Below are 21,724 nucleotides of genomic sequence, written 5' to 3'. Positions count from 1 at the left end.
AACTGTGAAAGGTCACTAACCACCAGATCACAAATGTGACCAAAATAAAACAGACTTTCCAGACCCGTGTCGTATCAGTGAGTGAGTAGAACACGTTATGGCCGGATATACACATCGCTTAACGTTGCAGCAGCGAGACATTACGAGCATACAAGTACCTCGATGGTTACAACTACACCAAGACATAGACTCAAAAATAGGTGCTACAAACTCGAGAGTTGTGTTGTGTCCTGTGGTACTTAACACAGCTGGCAGCCGTAGATGCTGCCGGTGTTTTAGTTTAACGAGTGACCGTGTTAAGTGGTGACTCCCAGCCGAAGTGTGTCCACGGTTGCTGGGGGGGCAGCTGTTGAAAAACATGTACAGAACATGAAACCTGTGATTATTGAAATGCCATGTTAAGCACGACCAGTTTGTAATTTGAGCGTTGGTTTGTAAAGACTGTGGCTGATGAGTCAGCCACAGACAGGTGGACAGGTCAGACAGGTGTAACTTTATTATTCCTTTCAACCTTGACAAAGGCAGCACAAACCAGATCCACTCCTTCATTCTTAACTTTCACAATAAAAGCCAAGGACATACAATACTCATTCATCATGCTATGGGTGCGAAGTTCATGTGTCCACATAGTTTGCAGTATGTGATATAAGCTCTGCAGAGTTTTAGAGGAATTAAATACAACTCAACTACAAATGATTTTAAGTATCAGTATTCAACATAAAGAAGCAGTGACTGGCCACTTTTCTCCAGGTTCCTTCACTCTGCTCTGTACGGGAACTCACAGTCAAACTATTTAGCATGAATTTATGCACATATATTCATGTTCCCTCCTCCTATTCCCACTCTGACCTGCGTGCTCTTTGAAGGGGAACTCCTTTGAAGTGCGTCAGCATCTGTGCAGCAAAGACCAGCTAACGAGCTCCGCAGGGCGTCCTGGCTTTGATATGGCCCAGGTGAAAGCCCCTGCAGCTGGGGTCCGGAGGCGGCTGACCTCCTCTAAGCTGCATACTGACAGCAAGAGCACCCCGAAACCAAAAACCCCACCGAGGCTTCAAACCAACACTGAGAAGTCTGATCTTCCATTGACTCGTCTTTTTCTTCTACCATGAGCAAATAGCTTGAAGAGGAAATTAAATACAGAATTCTTTTGAACAGATCATTATAATCTGAATATTTTATTCCCTCGACACGGCACGGTAGTTTGAATAAAAAAAGATATCAGAACCATGACATACAGTCTCTTTGGAAACTGAAGGCAGTTACATGTCTAACCTGCAGTGAGACTCTTAGGCTGTTTCTGTGTGTGCATACAGTCGGCTGTGTAACACAATATCAGACTATAAAAAGGGAAGGAGTGAACGCGAGAGTGACGGCAGGTTGTGGAACATGAGACAAAGCAAACGGAGGAAGGAAAAAGACGCTGATTGCCGCCCTAACAGCTCAACATTTCCCTCTTGATAAGCAGCAGAAACAGTCGGCTGCTGATTGACAAAAAGGAAGCTGCTCCCAGTACAGTGGATGTGGGGGCTTCTGGTCTGTGGTCAGGCTAATACAGGGTTGCTCTTCAAAAAGGCTGAGATAAACTGCTTCCTACAGCTGTTTATGAATCAGTAAGGTCTGACCTGAACTGCAAGTTTAAGGCCAAGCGTACATGGGGCAAGTTCGCCCTCAGGGCTTTCTGCCAGGAAGCGTGTATTTCAAACCGACACAAAGTACATCCATTGTTTTAAATGGCCGACTCAAAACCGGCTGTCAAACTGAAGGCCGACACTTCAAAGTTTCTGTGAAGCATCTGCAGACACAGTATCTGTTTGAAGAGAGCTAAAAGGAATAAAACGCAGAGGATTTTTCCCCAGAGGATGATCTGTTGTTCACGATCTTTCATTAGGCTGACCCAGACTCTTTAAAAATGACCCAGTAGAGATATTTAACAGGTGTTCAGACGTTACCTGTCGACATGCAGCTGAACAGGCTTCTCCTGGTGATGTCACACACTGTGGGCGTGGCTTTTACAGCCAGAGGTCACCTGACATGTTGACGTGTGGAAACACTGACTTCTGACATTTAGAGACAAAGTGAAGTGTGAAGTGTGACACACTTTGTCCTGCACTTCTCAGACCGTCACATGATGCTGACTGCTCTGATATCTGCACCATGCCGGGGCTGTTCAGTCTCTCTGTCTGTTCACCATGTTTGCAGCCCTGTGCTGACATATTTTTAGTTTCTTCTTCTTCTACATTTACCTCAGGAGGAAAACGCTGTCGTGTCCCACTCGGTGTGCCCTGCTTATCAACGAGCTGCAGACAGCCGCTGTTATCTAACGTGTGAGATAGACGCGCCATGTCTCTCACACTCACACACACACACACACACACACACACACACACACACACACACACAACCGTGTTAAACATATTTGATGTTGTTAAAGGAGAAACCGTTCTCGTTCATCGTGATTTAAAGTCGGTGTCATCGTCTGTTCTCATGTTCCGTCTCAATTCAAAGTCCACATTTAGAGAAGAACGCTCCAAATGCCTGAAGACACGATGATCTCTCTCATTTTCACCAAACTTTATCGACACAAATCGCTCAGCAGCAGCCTGCTGCTACTAAACAAACAGCTGCTTCAGAGCACATAACGGACTGTCACTTGTTGTTGGTGGTGAGTGTCACTTTGTTTCTTAGTTTGAATGGTGACATTAGGATTATTTGTTGCGCTGCACTCAATGCCACCAATCTTATAAAAGCAGCTCCACATGTACAGGGTTTCCTACGTCTTAAAGCAGGGGCTCGTGGCCTCGCTGAAATAATATATTTTTTCAGAGAAGAGGCACTTTACATCACACAGCAAATGCTACGTATTTAATGAGAGACAGTCTGGTGGAAATGTGAAAATATAAATAATGACGAGTTTCCTGCAGGAAACATGGAAGTAAGTCATGTTATTGCTTCATATAGATTCATTTTCTTAAATATATAAAGTCTGGGTGGAAATCACAAGAGGCCTCGTCATACAATATGATCGCGATTGCTACCAACAGGTTTAATTTATATGTGCAATATTAATAGTTTATATACCAAAGAATTGATGATTGACGTCCGTGTATAGATACAATATTGACACGCAAAATATGGCGATACTAAGCTGTATCATGGCCATGTTTCTGAGTTGTTTTCTTAACGATGCAGAGTTTAGTCAAACACAATGAGTCCTGCTAAAGACAGAGCAGGACAGCTTTGTACACCTGACCAACTTGGTTTCTCTTATGTCCGACTGTGTGTTAGATCTCAGTGTAGTCTTCACAGGCCGCCGTTCAACTCTAAAAAATCTCCTGCTGTCTTAAAACTACAGACGTGGATCAAGGCCTTCAGTATCACCGAGCTCTCTGTGGAGATGCAAATCAATATAAACAACGTCGTTTCCTTCCTCTAACTCCTCATGGAGCCAAATCTAGAGCTATTTTAACCTGAGCATTTCTGATGTTCCTCGGAGGTCGGACACACTTCAGTGGAGCTTACACAGCGCCAACATCCGATCTCATATCTGATGTGAATACGAGATAAGTCTATTGTTGTGAAAGCAGCCCTGAAAGCCCCCAAACCTCATCACAGCGATCTCTGCTCTGTCTAATGACATTCAGGTGACAGGATTGTTGTTAACTAGAGAACATATACGGCACAGACTGTAAGAAAATATGTACAAAGCAACATTATTCCTGTCAATCTGAGCAGGTAAAAAAAGCTCAATGCGAGCATCAGATGACGGGCTCAGGTCTCCATCAGAGCACAGGAGTCATTATGACGACCATCATTCATCTGTACAGTGACGGAGCGTCCAGCTCGGCCTCAGGAGAGTCCCGCTGTCCGTTTGATTGATTCTGCTTCAGTCCACGAGTCAAACTGAGATTCACAGCAAACACACTTTATAACCGTGAGGAGGAATGTTCCATCATCGGAGCTCCATTGTGTCTCCGTCAGCCCTCCTCCACTGCAGGAACACAACGCAACACCCGCCGGCCTGTTTTTTTTAAATTTTGGCAAATTTGCGCCATACCAAAAATGCCGAATTAGTTATTAGCAGTCCCTGTTTGCGATGCACGCATGTCTGTACATACAACTATGACTGGATTACTTTGACACTGGAGAAAGCCTAAAAACGAGAAAATTCTCAGGCAAGTTCCGGAGTTTTTTTATGATTTCTAAAACACAATTATGGTCGCACTGAACCTGAATACGTAGCATGTAGCATGTGCTGAGATTTGATGGAGTTATGACATCGTTGAAGTTAATAGCTGCAATCGGGCACTAAGTGTTTTAAAGTACCTTCATTTCCTCCGCGTGCCACAGCCGTCGAGGCGGCTGCTGCTTGATAAGTGGGCCAAACTGTACAGTAACTTCCTGTTGTTTTCAGACACTGGCATGTACCTTACCCTCTCACTTCATGCAGTGCCTTAGTGTCTTAGTCTTATTGTCTCTGGTTCAGTTATTTTATCCCACCGTTACCTCGCCAGCCTTTCTAAAAGACCCACATGTTTCTGTAAAGTTAAGTTCCTGCCGTAGAGAAGGAGCGGAGGTGTTGTTTTCTGATTTTAAATCTGACTTTTACACTTCCTGGAATCCTAACACCCATCAGCCTCCTCCAGCCCTCCGCAGAGAGAGAGAGAAAGGAACAACATTACTCAGCCTGTGATGACTGGTGGCGGAGCATCTTGTGACTGAGAGGCAGCGTGGAAAGAAAGCCCCTCACAGTCTGCTGTTTGTTGGGCTGAAAACCAGTTGGACAATGTGACACCAAACATTCCTGGGTTTCTACGAAAAATAACTGTTGGGCTGTCGGAGAGCCGAGTAGAAAACACAAGCTGCCATTTATGTGGACGGATGGGGAGGAGGTGTATCTCACCGTCCAATCAGAGAGCAGCTGAGCGCTACAGGGGCGTGTTCGGAGGAGGAATGTTGACGTGAGGAGGTGATAAAAGGAAACACGTTTCTCTCTCAGTGGGTTGAGGATCTACAGCATAAAGACAGGAGTCAGAGGGTCCTGCAGGAACCCAACCTGAGGATGCATGGTGCCTGTTTAAAGGGCTGGTGATGGTGAGAATGGTGTAAATATGCAAAGATTTGATCAACACATAAAAATGAAATCATGAGTAAACAGGACAAACAAAAAGAGACAAAAGAAATGTCTGGTGTTCATTTGCAGTAGATTGATGTATTTTCTGCACTTTTTGTCAGGGGGGTCATTTTGAAACTTTAAATGGACACATGAACACATTTTACTGCCAGATTAAGCAATAAAGCTTAGCTTGGTGAGGGAGAACGGCTCAGGAAACGCCACATCTTATTAACCACTTTTAAAAACTGAAGTTAAAAAACAGCACTGGAGGAGCTATACGCTGTTGTTGAGCAGATTTGGTCTGGAAAAATAAGTAGTAATGCTTAGAGAGGCCTTTAGTGTGTGTGGACGATGAGTGCAGCATCAGCTCAGATCATCACAGCAGATCAGTGCATTTTGTCAAGTCTGCACAAACCCCAAAAGCACAAAAAACTGCCATTCCGCAACAATAAGTGATCTGTTGTTCACATCATCTTACGCACAGTTTAGTTTCGACACAAAGAGGTTTCCAGATTTGACATTTGATTGTCATTTATCTTACAAATAGATTAATCAAGGTGTTGTCTGAGCACCACTTTCAGCTTTAACTCCTTTTAACACTTCAACTTCCATCAGTGCTTCAACTTCAGCTCTTACTTCTGCAGAAATACATTTTCCAAACCCAAACCCACTTTCACCCCAAACGACGAACATTTTTCTTTCACTACCAACACACATCTCTGTGTCTTGCTCGCGGGTCGAATTAGCAAAGACAAATGGCATCGTCTCTTCCTTCCCATACCACTGAAAACAGAACAACAGCTCGACACATTCAAAGCCGCATGACAACGTTGTGAATGTGAAACCGTGCCGCACGGACGACCAACGCACGCACGGCTCTCACGTGCCTCTCCTGCTCGGTTTTTTTTCCCCTCTTGTGAACTTTGAAATGAAAAGCCACTTCAGTTTCATTGAGCACATGATCCCACAGAGCCGAGGCTAAAGGATTGCTGAACTGTGAAAAACACAACCACAGGTCAGACAGAACAAACCTCCAGATCTGATGCCATCAGTTATAATGTCATGTAGAGTTCAGGAAACAGCTGAGAATCAACTCAGGCTTCCTCCTCCACAAACAGCAGAGGAGCAAGCAGGTCCCTGTTCCTTCTTGAGGTTCTCTTTTTTAATCTTTTAACAGATTTCATGTTGTCCCAGATTAGAGCGTCGTGGCTGTGACAGCAGAGAGAGTGTGTGTGTGTGTGTGTGTGTGTGTGTGTGTGTGTGTGTGTGTGTGTGTGTGTGTGTGTGTGTGTGTGTGTGTGTGTGTGTGTGTGTGTGTGTGTGTGTGTGTGTGTGTGTATAGGCTGTGATGAGTGGCTGCATGCCGATTGTGTGCAGTTCACCGTGATCCAAGCGGAGAACCACGCCCAGCTCTCCAACACAAACGCTGCATTCCACCCAGCCCACTCCTCTCTCACACACACCAGAAACCAGGACCAGGACCAGGACTGAGGTCTGGGCAGTATCCAGACATGGTGGATGGAGGTAATGTGCGTGTGTGTGTTGCAGAGTTCCCTGTTGGCAGAGCTCCCGGTCATCACACTGACACAGTCTGAACAGGAACCAGGACCGAGTGTCAGCAGGGATTCCCCATAAAACTGTTCAGCCACCCAGATCCTGACTCATCTCATCTCTTGACCAGCTTTAGTGGTTTTAAAAACATGTGGGAAACCATGGCAGCCAAAACAACAAGCACACCAATGTCATATATAACCTTCCTTTTATGATTTGAAATATTTGAAATGCACTGGGGAGGTGTGGGGGGGGGGGTTCCTGAAAAATACATTACAGGAATGTGTTAGAATATGTTTTGTATAAAAGGGTGTGTACCCCCCCCCCCCCCCCCCCTCTTGAATACACATCTGGTGCACAAGCAATACGAAAACAATACAGATGCAAAACATTATGAAGCACTGCCGCTTGAAGTTATTTTTCTAGGTCATGAATTAAACTGCATGACTTCGGCCTAACTGGATATGTCCTCATCTTAAGTAGTGAAATGCCGTCTTCTCCATCAACGGCACTAAACATGGGCAGTGATGCCCTGGAGCACCTTTTTGCCGTGTCTCCGAGGAGGAACTTGTTTCCACTAAACGGTCAGTATCAGCCGTCTAATTCTGTGTTTCTCTACAACGGTGTGTGGACACAATGTCCTTGGAAACAAAACAGTGAACAGCTTCAGTTACAAACGGCAGGAGCTGGAAGACATTGCATCGGTTACACGCTCCTGCAGATTCCTGCTCTACAACATCAGGAGGATTCGCCCCTTCCTCACTGATGAGCTGGCGCAGGTGCTAATCCAGGCTCTTGTCATCTCCCGCCTGGACTACTGCAACTCACTACTTGCCGGAGCCCCGGCGTCGGCCATCAGACCGCTGGAGCTTGTCCAGAAAGCTGCAGCTGCAGGGCAGTGAAAGGAACAGCTCCTTCCTATCTCCAGGCCATGGTCAAGCCCTACACCCCCGCCCGACCACTTCGCTCTGCTGCCTCGGGGCGATTGGTTGCCCCGTCGCTCAGAGGTCCCTGCGGCCGATCGACCCGGTTGCGGCTGTTTTCTGTCCTGGCCCCACAGCGGTGGAATGAACTCCCCACTGAGGTCAGGACGGCGGAGTCGCTGCCCATCTTTCGGCGCAGGCTGAAAACTCACCTCTTCAAGAAGGCCTACCCTGAGCCTTCCACTTAGCACTTACTTAGCATCTATTGTATTCATACTAGCTTATTGCACTTATTGTATTCATCTTAGTTTGTGGCACTTATTGCATTAGTTTGTTTCTGCACTGTACGTTGGCTCTGGTTTATGCTCTTAGATGCTTGTTTGAAGAGAGGACATGCACTTCTGACTTCTGGTGACTAGTAGTTCTCTCGAAAACCGATGTTGAATACACTTATTGTAAGTCGCTACGGATAAAAGCGTCTTCTAAATGCCTGTAATGTAATGTAATGTAATGTGTTGTGTTGATAGTGGTTTGTGGTGCCACCGGTAGATTTTAGGACACACTTGGATTTGGCACAGGGTTCCTGACAGATCTTTGGTTGTATACGACTCTTCTTTCAGTTGTCCAAAATGTGCCTGTTAATCTTTTCTGGCACTGCGACACGCTGCTCGGGGTCGTTACTGGGAAGTGGACGAACAACGTCAACAATCAATAAATCACCTGCTCAGCTGAAGCAGACAGATCCTAGGGGTGTTACTACTTATGACCAATAAATGCTAGGTCGTTATACAAGTTTTAAAAAAGCTATAAAGCTGAGTTCGGAGGAGCCTCTTGTTGGTCCACCTTAAAGGTCAGTCCACCTTAAGTGAGCCTGACCCCCTTCAGTTTAAATCAGCAGGCTAGCAAGACATGGGAACTACGCTTAGTCCTTGAGGAGTTGTAGCATTAGCTATGCTACTGCTAACTTCGTACCCATCGTCACGCACACAGATGGTCGCCGGGCTCACGCTACACTGATGGGAACCCTGACACATTACACCGGGCAGACACACAGCCGACAACCTCACATCTGAACCAAATGATCCGATGGAGAAACTCTCCCAGACGGGTGAACTGGGGGCTCTGCTGCCTGTTTAGCACAAACGCTGCAGCTGGAGAGTAAATGACGGATTCAACCCGTCTGTGCTTCGACGATCGCTGCAGCAAGGCAGCAAGCTCGTCGGTTAACGGTTAACGAGGGTCACTATTGATCAGATCTTGTTGTCAGTGTAGTAAATTGCATCACTCATTAAATGTATGGCCTGTGCTGTGTGATGTGGCTCCACTGCTCCTTTTCCCTGAAGCCTAACGGGCCTAACATTATTTTTCATATAGATGAGATCATTTCTTCGGATGTAAACGGGCGCCACCGCATTAAAACATCAATAAAACATAGATTTTTGACCATACCGCCCAGCTCTATCACAATCTGCCCTCTAGCTCCCTGCAGACTGGGCGGCGTTGAACCAACAAACACCTGGATTATGGACATAAACGGCTTCCAGAGGAGCTGCAGAGCTTTGCAGAACAGTTTGACAGAAGACTAAATCAGAAGACAAACAGAGAGGTGTACTGCTGTACAGAAATAAGTCATTTTCATCTGACTCATGGTCCAGGAAACTGTCTCTTTAACACTTTTTAAAAAACACACACACACACACACACACACACACACACACACACACACACACACACACACACACACACACACACACACACACACACACACACACACACACACACACACACACACACACACACACACACACACACAGCACCTGTTGGCTGTAGCACAGGGAAGTGAAATCCTGACTGTTGCCAACACAACATGAGGAAACCATCGAGCCCTCACTTCCTGTTGGCTCTCCATCCGCCCTCCATCTGCTCACTTCTTCCTCCTTTGACCGATGCCGTTCTCTGGATACCACTGACATACACACACACAGTCTTCTTCAGGTAAAGAGAGTGTGAGCACACCTGTGCGTACAGTTTGTGATGAGTCATCACATCTCCTCCTGATTAGATCACTAATAAATGAACTAAAGGACAATATGTTCAGTCTTCAATGACCAACATACAACATTAAATGCAACGGTGCACGTACACAAACAGACAGACTTAGTTTAGGACGAGAATAGAACAGATTTAGGGTGCTGGATTTCTAAAAGTGTCAGTTTAGACAGTGATGAAATAATGAACGGTGTATTAGTTCTGCAGGCTTGTTGCTAAAAACCTCTTTGATTCTCTCTCTCTCTCTCAGCATCGCTCTCTTTATTCTCTCATCTTTATCAGTTGTTAACATGCTGCAAAGGGATGCCAAGTAAGCTGCCAGCTTTAAACACACACACAATTATGAATTACACAGCTGCTCAGTCGTGGAGCTGAGACACTTTACTGCAGTAAGTTTAATACTTAATGTATAAAGTTACAATCTCAAGCATCTCAGTTTCGTTCTCTTTCGTGGCCCCGATGGCGATAAGCGGTAAACTCAGGTGTGCAGATGGAGAGACGGGACAGATGTTATCTTTGTCCTAAACTGACTGAATATCAGCTGATAGAGCTCAGCAAACTGATAACTATTGATTCTCACAGCGACTCAGCACTGTTACAACCCACAGAGCAGCAAATACACGCATGCAACACAAACACACACTCGCATGCAACACAAACACACACTCGCATGCAACACACTCTCACACAGCTCAGCTCACTGCAAATCATCACATTCACAACAAGCTTCAACACCTCTCTGCACCCACGGCTTTATCGGGATTAAGGCACACGCACGCACACACACACACACACACACACACACACACACACACACACACACACACACACACACACACACACACACACACACACACACACACACACACACACACACACACACACACACACACACACACACACCTTCAGGAGATGAAAAAGTTAAAGCAAGAGCACCGAGAGGGAAAAATGAACTAAAGAAAACGAGACACGATTCCCAGAAATCCTCCTCTAGGGTTCAGATCGACATGATGAATGAATTATGATAATAATTTACACAAAGACTGCACCATGTTATTTATCTTATATCTTTTATATCCTATGATCTGGATTGCCATTACAGCCGTGACGTTATTTAGTCCATCGTTGTATTTTCCTACTCCTCGTCCTTATGATGAACTTGCTATTAGCTCTTCATGCTGCAGAAGGGAGGATGCGTGAAGCCATCAAGCAACCGCACCCTTATTACATCTGTAATCACACAATCACATGATTTTATATTTACTGTAGATTGATCGTTGCTTTGTCTGCTCATGTTCAGACCAGTTTGTGTCAGAATGTTTCCACTTCATTTGAATGTGGTAAACAAAACTGCTCATGCTGCTTGTGTTGACCTACATCAATGTAAAACACGTTGAGTGTAGTTGATGGTTGAGTTGACACGACTCTGAGGTCGACTCAGTCAGGTATTTGTGTGAGCGACGGGTCGGGCACAAACAGGTTTGGTTCTGACAGTCGGCTTCCTTTAGGATTCAGCTCACAGTTTTCTAAATATCTGGATCCTTTAAGCGCCGGTGATCATCTCTTATCAAACCCTCGCTCTTCTTCATCAGCAAAGTGAAATGTACGGCGTTGGAAGATTGTATCGGCTGTAGATAATTAACGCTCACTCCATATGGTTAAAAGTGTGCTCAAAGAAGAAGCACCGCTCCGTGACCATCACGTGGGTCTCAGGAGGATCGGACACATTTCTAATCAACAGTTCAGGTCCTCTGCTCGTCTCATCTCCAGGTTGTCAACATTAATTAGACCACCAATTAAAATCAATAAATAAATAAATGAGTCTGGTTTATCAGCCAACGAAGGTGATTACAGATCCAAATTGAATCTTTGAGTTTTAGTTATTTATGACTTTTGTTACTAAACCTAATTGGATTTGATGAACTCACCAATACAGAAGGAGATTCACTTCATCCTTTCTAAAACAGTGTGGAGGAAAATGCTGTTGTTGATGCCTTCTTGTCTGTCTCACTCACACACACACACACACACACACACACACACACACGTTCCCACCCACTTAACACCTGCCAACTACACTCACACATGCACACAGCTGTTATGTAAGTGTGTGTCAGAAGGACACTCTCAGATGGTCACAATCATCAATCCTGCCGACGCCTCCACATCGTCTGTGAGGATATTTACCAAAAACGCAGGTGCAGAGCGACAGCGAGGGGTCTCCATGTCAAACATCCAGGAGGAGGCATTCAGCACCGCGTCCATTATCGTCTCTACGTGGAGCATTGTGAGATTCATTATCGTCACTTCCTCCATGTCCACTGACCAGGACAATCCTCCTCGGGATTCAAATGTTTTAAAGTGTGTTTGTCGTCAGTTTAACCCGCGGTGAGCTTAGCTTCACTCGTCAGGGAGCCCGAAGCATCAGTGCACGTGATGCACATTGTGCTGGTGCACGTGATGCACATTGTGCTGGTGCACGTGTTGCACATTGTGCCTACCTTGACCAGGTACACTCGTGGAAAAGGAGGTTTTTATTCTCAACCAGCGAACCTCTAAAATGAACCACTTAATATTACCATTTAAGAAAAGCTACACACATAAAACATCACACAGGGTCATAGGTCAGCAGTTCTCCGTTGGTTTGGGGTGAACCCTCTTCTGCCAGCAGGGGTTATGAAATAACGATAAAGGCCAACAGCTCTATTATAACCATAAACACTGAGCAGAGAGCTCCCATATCTTAAATATAACACCGAGCCATTAATAATTGATGTTGACTTACGTAAGAGAGTGGATCTGGATCACAGGCAGGGATTCCGTCTGCAGTGGGGTTTCCACATTTCACTGACTTAAAAAAAATAAAACTGGTGTCCACACGAGCGCAGCGTCCAGCGTGTGTTTGGTCAGTTCGCTGAGCTGTGAACGATATCGTACTCTGGCTGCTCTAGCGTGACCCTCTGGATCTCACACAGTGTGACCCGGGTATCATCTCACAGATTAGGGTCAGCTCTGATGTTCTGTAGACCGTTATGTGTAAAACGGTCACTCCGTTTGTACAGAGGACTGATTTTATCCAATGTTATGCCTACATCTATAAAGAATAGCGATAATATTCAATTTGCTGGAATTTTGCATGGATGTGATGAAGTACTTTGATTGTACAGGTGTAGAAATCCACTAGAATAACAACAACAAAAGACATTTCTGTTTAGCTATTTTGCCTATGAACGGTTTCTCAATCAAGTTTGAAGAAAATGTGTACGAGTGCGTCTGTATATATGTATGTATGTATATATATATATATATATATACATACATACATACATACATACATACATACATATATCAAGTTTGTCATTTCAACTGGAAAAAAATAAATAGTCTAAATGAAATATTGTCGAGGATAAAAACGGACTAAATGTTCAGCAGAACATAAAAGCATCAAAGCAAAAACATTAGTAATACAAAACAAGACATGTTACAAAGTAATGTATTGATATGAACTAAGATGAAGTAGCTCAGTATGCTACAGAGCCTTTCTTCTCATTACTTTATTGTTGTACGCTGTCCCGGTTGTATATGTAAAAAAAGAAGAAGGTCCCGTGTGGTTTAGACTCCATCTGGGGTCTGAAGGTCTGAATCACTGAGATCACACCAACACACGTGTCTGCAGCCTCATTGTCAGTGTAGCAGGTCGGTCTGAGGTGTTAACACAAACCCACTTCCACTGAAAACCACATATGCACAAAGAGAGCTGGGTGAATGCCTAGATGATGCCTACTGAGGGCCGCCCAAAAGCACAAGTAGGGTATAAAATGTAATGACTCCAGAACAGTGGATTTAGAATCTGAGCGCGAGGGCTTCTTAATAGAGCTGCAGCCATTTTGAAAACCAACATTCGACAATCACACGGGGAGGAATCCATCAGCCACGAGGAAACGCAGCAACCAGTTCCTTCAAAAGACAACAGCCTCGATCGCCCACAATCCACTGCAGCCACACATCGCATCATGTGCTGTCAGGGGTGCAAAAAGTCCCGTTTTGAATCTGACTGACTGAAAATAAATCAAAGTGACATATTAAATCTATTCTTCTTGTTGCTGCTGATGGGGACCCGAACCTCCTGCAGGACATTAGGAGGACAGACAAAGACACGCTGAGTCAGCATCCGTCTCTTCCTGTCGTCCTCTGGACCTCAGCAGCAGCTCCAGACACAAGCAGAGCAGTACACACCCGACTGTGTGTCCTCGGCTGGAGGCCGGAGAGATGATTTTCACCGAAGCTGCTCTCTTTTTTTCTACGGCATTGTTTATGAGGATCATTCCGGCAGCTTGTAATGAAATGTTGGATCCATCCATCTATCATAAATACCCATCCATCATCCTGTGCAGGGCGTCTGAGGCTGTGCCCAAACCCAGCACCCAGTGCGGCTCACCTGGACCGGTTGAGGTCTCGATCAAAGCTCATATCTGTACTATAAGTTCTCATATTTACAATTCTAATAATGGCAGCCTCAAATAACAGCACAAACAAATAAAGACCAGTAGAGGTGAAATGAACACAGAGGTTGGAGTTACAATGAAACATAACCCTTAATGCCAGTTTCTCACATTAAAAGCCAACCAGTTAAGGGAAAACTGAGAGACTGGAGTTAAACCAGGCGGCAACCTCCGGTTCTGTAAAGTGAAGTCAATACTGAAGAGCCTTAAACCTGCATTCTCTCTGCTGGCCATCAGGGGGCGACTCCTCTGGTTACAAACACAAGTCTGATTGTATAGAAGTCTAATGAGAAAATGACTTCTTCTCAGTTCCTTTTCACCGACTGCATGACCCCAATGCATGATGGGAAACGCCTGGCTAGATCATGATGGGAAACGCCTGCTTATTTATACAAAACGAGAAGTGTTTCACAGGCAGACACAAAAAGAACAAAGGATAGCATACAATGCAGAAACACGCGCGTTTCCACAGAAATATATATTTACAAACACACATGAATAAATCTTGAGGTCTGTAAACTACAAGCAGCCTACAGATCGTATCTAACAGGATATAACTATTTCTGTGACTTCCTGTGTATTCTTTGAAGGCGGCTGAAAACTGTCCGACTTGACCGCAGTTTTTTGTCAACTGCTGCTTCCACCAGTTGATCTCGAATGAGCCTATTACCTGAGTAAACATTGTAATTATGAGTTTCAAGTATTCTTCAATGCAGCATGATGTTCATTGAGTAAATGATGGTCCTGTTTAAAGTCAAATAGACCATAAAGCAGGGTATGCTTTAGGGGCGGGGCTACCTGGTGATTGACAGGTCGCTACCAGAGCTTTATACTCCGTCTCTACGTCACTCCTCCGCAGTCCAAATATGGTCACTTCCTTTCAGTGGTTGCAAAAAAACAAGATGGCAACGGAAGCGAGGCTTCAAAACCACAGTCCCCAAACCAATGGTTGACGTCACGACTTCTTCTTATGTAGAGTCAAAGAGTGGAAGCCACACCCACCGGACACGTAGTCAGGAAACAAATCTGAAAGAATTAGATTTTATCAATGCGACAATGACAAATTTGAGGAGGAATTTAATTTCCTATGTCCTGCCAGAAGAACTTGAGGCAGTTCTGTGGTGAAATGTACAATCAGCTTTCTTCATTAGCAATTAATCTGGTTGATATTTTCTCAATTAATTGATTATTAGCTTGTAAAAGGTTAGAAAATAGTGATCATGTCCATCACAGTTCAACCAGCACAAAAGGTGAATTAGTCCGACCAAAGCTCAAAAACCAAAAGAAGTTTTCAGTGATATAAAACGGAGGAAAGCAGCAGATCGAGTTGGCTAATGTTTGGCCATTCCTCTTGAAAAATGACTCTGGACTAATGGCTTCACGTAGTTATAGAGGACGTAGGCCGCCTTGCCTGAAGCAAAGACCACCTCTGCAAACTTCATGAAAAATAAATGTACTTTAAATCAAAAAATGACAACGTTAACCTTTAGGGGAAAAGAGCAGAGGTGCCATTTCTCACACATTATAGGGAGTGTAGCGACCGTTAAGGCCGTCATCTATTAACTAACTAACATCACAGGACAAGGTGATGCTTTCTTAATTAATATTAACACATTTTGGTAGCAGATGACAGACGTGGACTCACACGTGGTGAGGTACCATGAATCCATCAGAGAAAACAAGCTCCTTTCATCAAAACAAGCTCATTTCTTTCCCTTTGGATTCCAGTAAACAACAGAGTCGCCGTGTCATCATCGCCCTCCTCACACTCAAACCTATTTCAACAAACAGACGAATCAAAGTTTTCCTTAGCAACTCCATTTTCTTTTGCAAATAGCAGCAGAGGAAAACCTGAAGGAGCAAATGCCCTCGTTTGGAGGTCACAAGCTGAGGAGGAGTCACCATTGAGCCAAGATGCGGGATCCCCCCCTCCTTCCTCACGCAATAAGGCGGGACACACCCAGATAGAGAAGGGAGGAGGAGATGGATGAAACGAGAGGAGAGGAGAAGGAGCTGCTGCTGGTGCCCATCCGCCCATCTTTGCGGATGACGTAAGGACGGAGCTTAATTAAAATAAAAACGAGCTCGCTAACGATTTTCTTTCTTCTTCTCCTCCCTCTCGTTCACAGCCATTATAAAACAGCTTCCCTGAGAAGCTGAAAGAAGTCCTACTGTATTTACAATTAAGTCTTAAATGTGGGCAAACCACTCCAACAAGACCAACAAGCTCAACCCGGCGAAGAAAGCCGCATTCGTGACGACCGAGTCACACATTTTAAATGTCAAAAGCAGGAGCAACTGCACCGCAGCAACCAGTGTTCTCCAACCACGAAGTTGCCAGAGGACCGTGTAATGCACCGGTGACACAGAAGGAGGGGGGTTCTTTCTGTTACCACGGGAAACGGAAACATGGTAGCAAATTGTTTCCAGACACTCGGAAAGAATGTCCGCAGGCTTTGGTCTGATTCCTGCCTCGCAACCACTGCAACGGTCGATATACGTGCCCGGGGAGACCCGGCACAACACCCCATTCACAATCTCACTATCCCAACAACATTCACCATTTAAGTAGCGGGCGTGAACCTGCTTATGGATACTAAAAGCCTCGCTATGAACCAGTGGAAACAGGTGTTTAATTCGGCGTGCCTCCTGCTCACGTACGAACATCGTGTGTCACTGTAATTAGAACTTGACTAGCGGATCCGCACAGCGGCGGGCGACCGAGACTCGCAGCGAAAGCACTGCGTAACATGAGTAAAAGTTGATATTTCACCGAAATTAAGAGCTATTCGATGTATTGTAGATGTGTTCATTTCCAAACCATCGCGCAATGCTGCAGTGTATGTTTTAACCGGTGTTTTTGATGTGTCGAAAAGCGTTTTAACGTCCACATTTGTTTTTGAATGGAGACCTGACAGCGGTGACCGTTGAGGGAGGCACGTATCGGGTCAAACTGTCGGAGAAACGGGGGTTAGAAAACGAGCCTCGAGGTTTGTGAGACGCTGCGGAGATTCATCTTTGAAAATACAGGTTATGAGCAGGATAATCGTGCGCTCACACCTCTGGGGAAAACCCCAAAATGTGCCCGTTTAGTTGCTGGTAAGTCGGGTGTCAAGGTAACAAGAACACAGCCGTTGAGAACGTGAACGTTAACTTACCCGGATGTTAAAGCAGTGCGGTGAACCGGGAACACGACAGACTCCTTTTTAAAAAACATACACACACGTTTGACGACGTTTTGTGTTTCTTGTCTATCAGCCACAAGTGAACGGGAAAATAAATCGGACATATGTTGAATACAGTTATATATATATATATATATATATACACACAACAAAATAAATAGACGTTACCTCCACTCGAGGTGTCCTTGTCCAAATCACGTCCTGCGGTTGGTGTCGTCTTGGCAGTTTTAGAGGGGTTTGTCCATTTCTCCCAGCAGGGCTCCAACTTGACAACTGCAGTGGTGGAAATTTGATTAACAGACCCGGATGGTGAAGAAAAAAGATCTTCAACGTCCCTTTTGTTCCGACGTTTTAAACCAGTTTATTTGACAGTAGCATCAGCTCTCTGGTCCTGCAGCGGCAAACCCCCCCCCACCAACCAAGAGAGGAAGGAAACAAATCCAGAGAATCAGTCAGAAATCAATCCGGTTCAAAAGGGAGAAATAAAACTCCCCCTTTCTCTCTCGCTCTCGCTCTCTCTCTCTCTCTCTCTCTCTCTCTCTCTCTCTCTCTCTCCTCTAATATAAATCAGAGGAGGGTTAAAGGTAACAAAGAGCAGATCCAGTGAAGGAGGACTGGAGGGGTCCGGCACATTCAAACAGTCGACCAGAGGAAAGACCCAAAAGTCCGGGTCGGCGTCTTTTCCTGGCTAGGAAAGGAGGGGAGGAACTGAGAGAGAGGGAAGTGAACTAGTGCTTAGTGGAGACCGCGAGAGAGGGAGGGACCAGCCCGGGATTACCCAGTTTTTAAAGTGGATCTATGAATTAATTAGGTAATCGGGCAGAAACAGTTCCCCCTCGGTACCGAGAACATCAGCCTCAGGGTGAGGATCCATGAAGATCTGGAAACTTGAGAGGAAGAATCCTCCGAGAAGAAGGAAAGGAAACACACATCTGGAGCGATGTATGGAGGCTCATTCCTGCCCACTGCAGTTTATTAATGCATAGTAGGCTATCTCCGGATTGTATTGTTTTTATTGTTAGGGGAATACTTTAGAGAATAAAGTTAGAATACATTGAGAAAAAAAAGCATTATACTTCAAGATTGAAATCAGATATTTCAAGAATAAAGTCATCATATTTTCAGAAATATTTCCAGGTTAGTTTTTAAAATATTTCTAGATTAAGTTCCCGTAATAATCTTGAAAAAAATATTTTGACATATTATGAAATATTTTTCAAAATAAAAAAATAAGAAAGAAAGCAATACAAAAATCAATATTTGGAGAACAAAGTTGTTATATTTAGAGATTGAGTAGGTCTACACATATGTTGTGACTTGTACCTCAAAATATTATTTCAAGAACAAAGTTGTGATATGTTATGAATGAAGTCATAATATTTCAAGAAATATTTCACATAATTTCCAGAAAAAGGTCGTAGCAATTACAGAAAAGCGTGATAATATTTCTCGTTAAAGTTGTAATATTTTAACAAATAAGAAAAGTAGTACTATTTTGAAAAAAAACAATACAAAATTGTAATATTTTGAGAATGAAGTTCATTCTGAAATTGAGTATATATTTCAAGTTACAAGTTGTATTTTGCGAATGACGTCATATTTTAGATTTTGAGAATAACGTCGAAATTTATTGAGAAAAAGTCATAATATTTCAAGAATAAAGTCCTTATATTTCAAGAAAAAAAGTTTTAATATTTAGACAAAGCAGTAATAATTCGAGATTAAGTCTACCTACTATGACAAAAAAAGCTCCTAACATTTTGAGATAAAAGTGGTTATGTTTTGTGAATTCTTGGTCAGACACTGTTGAAACGTTGATACTGGAATACACAAATACAGTAAATTGGACTTGATGTGATTCTTAATGTGGACCGGAGTATGGCGGCCCATTAATACCAGAAAAATGAATTAACAGATGAAAAGTATGGACTGCTGAAAATATCACTAAATATCAATGAAAATGTCACACACTTATGACAAATATAGTTTATCATGATTGTGACTTAGTACCTTATAATTTCGACAAAGTCACAATTTCATTTTGTATTTAATACTTCAAATAAAACGGTAAATGTGTTTCTTTCATTATTTAGCTACCTACAGTTTAAACTGAAACACTTTAATTCAACTATACAATAACAAATATCAAATATAATCTCAGCTGAGTCCGATAACAAAAAGTCTACCTTGAATAGCGGTGTATTGAATATTGTGTATCTTGATATGTATTAAACCTTCGGAGACCAACAGATACATTTTATAGGTTGATTGGTTTGTTTAACGTTTTTTTTGTTTGTTAGCTGCTGTTCTGGTAAAAACCTGCAAAATAACTCCTATGATATGATCGAAGCCTTTTAATATGTAGCGATTCAGAGCAAAGGTCACATCATTATCAGTAAGAGATGAAGATTATACTTTGCTGAGACTGTTTGTACTCAAAAATGGTGATTTTTTTTTTTTCTGGTCCAACTGCAGAACACGAACAAAGAATCTGAAAAGAAATTTCTCTCTGACTGCCAACTGGCCACTCAATCAGCTCTGCCTCCTACGCTATGCTAATGACAGAGAGGCAGAGAGGTGGTTAAAGCTGCCATTTAACAGCACAGTGCTTCACTCTCAACACAAACCGACTGCAGAAGAAGGAGAGCTACTGATTCTCATCACTGATCCTAAAGTCACCGTCAGTCACCACCAACCACAGCTGCTCATCCTCACAACTGTATTTTACATACAGTCCTCTTTAGATACTGTTTCTGCAGTAAGTACACGAAACATCAACGTACTTTACTGTTCAACACATCCTTCTCAAGATGATGTTTACTTGGGATTAAATGCTGTAGTTTCTATTTTGCAAGGATTTGTAATATATTATTAAAATGTCTGCCTGAATTACATTAATATCTGTTCTTTTTTATTGTGTATTTTGAAAGGGTTCACGATTTGAGAGGACCTAAAGATATTGATATTTTTAAATGTAAACTGAAAACAATGTAGTGTTTCATAGTCTTTGTGGTTTTATTATTTTGTATTGTTCTATTATCATTTCTTCAATCAAAGTTACTCTATTGTTTTATCGTAGATCATTATGAATCATCTTATTCTATTTTATTGTATTTACTTTGTACTTTCTTATCATTCCAAGTGTTGTCAATGGCTTGTAAAGCATGTTAAAGTGCATTTGATTTGTTCGAAAGGTCCTATATAAATAAAGTTTGATTGATTAATTGAAGTTCTTCAACCAGAAAGAAAAAAAAGAGCTCATATAAGTGAAATGCATGAAGGTGGTTATGTATACTTTCCATATTAATAGTATTATAACAAAATATGAATGTTCATTTCCTGTATTATTAATGCAATGAGACGTAATACTGTTTTTGGCCACATGGGAGCAGCAGAAACAAGCTGTAAACATAACATTGACATATTATCTCCATGTAAATTGGATATACGGTGAATCCGTTAGCAAACTGATTTATTTACACATCCAGCAGATACACAGCAGCATTATCATTTAGAAATATATCATTTAAAGTAGATTGCACTCTCTTTTAGCTCTGTTTTTGGTCTCCACCAACTCCTGAGTTGCTTAATGTTGCACGATGTTCACCAGCTGGTCTCTAACTTCGTCGGCCATTTGGTGCTGAGCAGGTAGAGTTCACTGAGTTTGAGTGCTGCAAAACATCTGCTTGTCAATTAAAAAAATGTTTCCTCATAAAATAATTCAGATGTATTTGATGCTGCAACAAAGTACATAAACATAATCTCTAGGACAGGTGGTCATTTTATCGTCTGTCTCCACAATCACCAGTTCAGATTCAATTATTTACGTTGCCGTTTAGGAGGATTTCCAGTCATAAGATACTTTGTAAATCTGACCTCAGAGGGGTCCCACCGCTCATTAGTGGATGTTCACCATGCTGCCATCTGGCAACAGATACACAAATATCAGCTGTCTTCAGATTTCAAAGTATCTTCTTCCCTCAGAGACTCAACTTCATGTATAATATAGTGTTGCCTTTTTCCTCATGAAGCAAAATGGGACTACACTACATCTGTTTTGCACAATCCAGTGTTGTACAAAGACAATAAAGAAAAACCTTGAACCTTCAGTGTTTTGCAGACTGTTGGCTCTTCAATGCACACGACTGGTCACCTCTGTTATCGATGCTTTGGGTTACAGTTAGTTCAAGTTGTTAGCGGTTCATAGTTGGGAAAAGCTTGCTTAGGTCTTAAGACGGCAGATGGTGAAATGTGAACAAAGCACAGAAGAGATTTAAATAGTTGAATAGTTTCTACAGTCAGCTCACAGAGATTCTCATCATTTGTTTGTAAAAGTTGTATATAACAGTACAACAGTCACAGGGGACATTACTTTCACTCAAGTATCAGTTTGCAGTGTAT

The 21,724-nt window shown here is 43.1% G+C and overlaps 1 protein-coding gene and 1 long non-coding RNA gene across 6 annotated transcripts in view; one reads left to right on the top strand and one right to left on the bottom strand.

Annotated features, from left to right (window-relative positions):
• Nucleotides 1–17,960, bottom strand: part of LOC142954682 (plasma membrane calcium-transporting ATPase 1-like) — a 79,328-nt gene extending 61,368 nt beyond the window's left edge. Inside the window, exons 1-2 of one of the 5 annotated variants that reach the window (XM_076095852.1) lie at nucleotides 17,492–17,954; nucleotides 14,937–15,164 (exon numbers count right to left, since the gene is read on the bottom strand). The gene's annotated coding sequence lies outside the window, so the exon portion shown is untranslated. Of the gene's footprint in view, nucleotides 1–1,949; nucleotides 2,214–14,936; nucleotides 15,165–17,491 lie in introns of those variants that run through there. The other 4 variants (XM_076095854.1, XM_076095853.1, XM_076095850.1 and 1 more) reach the window with 4 other exon arrangements.
• On the top strand, nucleotides 17,807–21,432 carry LOC142954683 (uncharacterized). The gene is made up of 2 exons (XR_012955748.1): nucleotides 17,807–18,265; nucleotides 19,799–21,432. It is a non-coding gene; the product is annotated as an uncharacterized LOC142954683 (long non-coding RNA).
• Nucleotides 21,433–21,724: the final 292 nt, after the last annotated feature.

This window comes from Anarhichas minor, unplaced genomic scaffold (genome assembly GCF_050575085.1).
Source record: "Anarhichas minor isolate MPS153535 unplaced genomic scaffold, ASM5057508v1 ptg000021l, whole genome shotgun sequence".
In the NCBI taxonomy this organism is placed as follows: Eukaryota; Metazoa; Chordata; class Actinopteri; order Perciformes; family Anarhichadidae; genus Anarhichas; species Anarhichas minor.
This window is presented reverse-complemented; position numbering and strand designations above follow the sequence as displayed.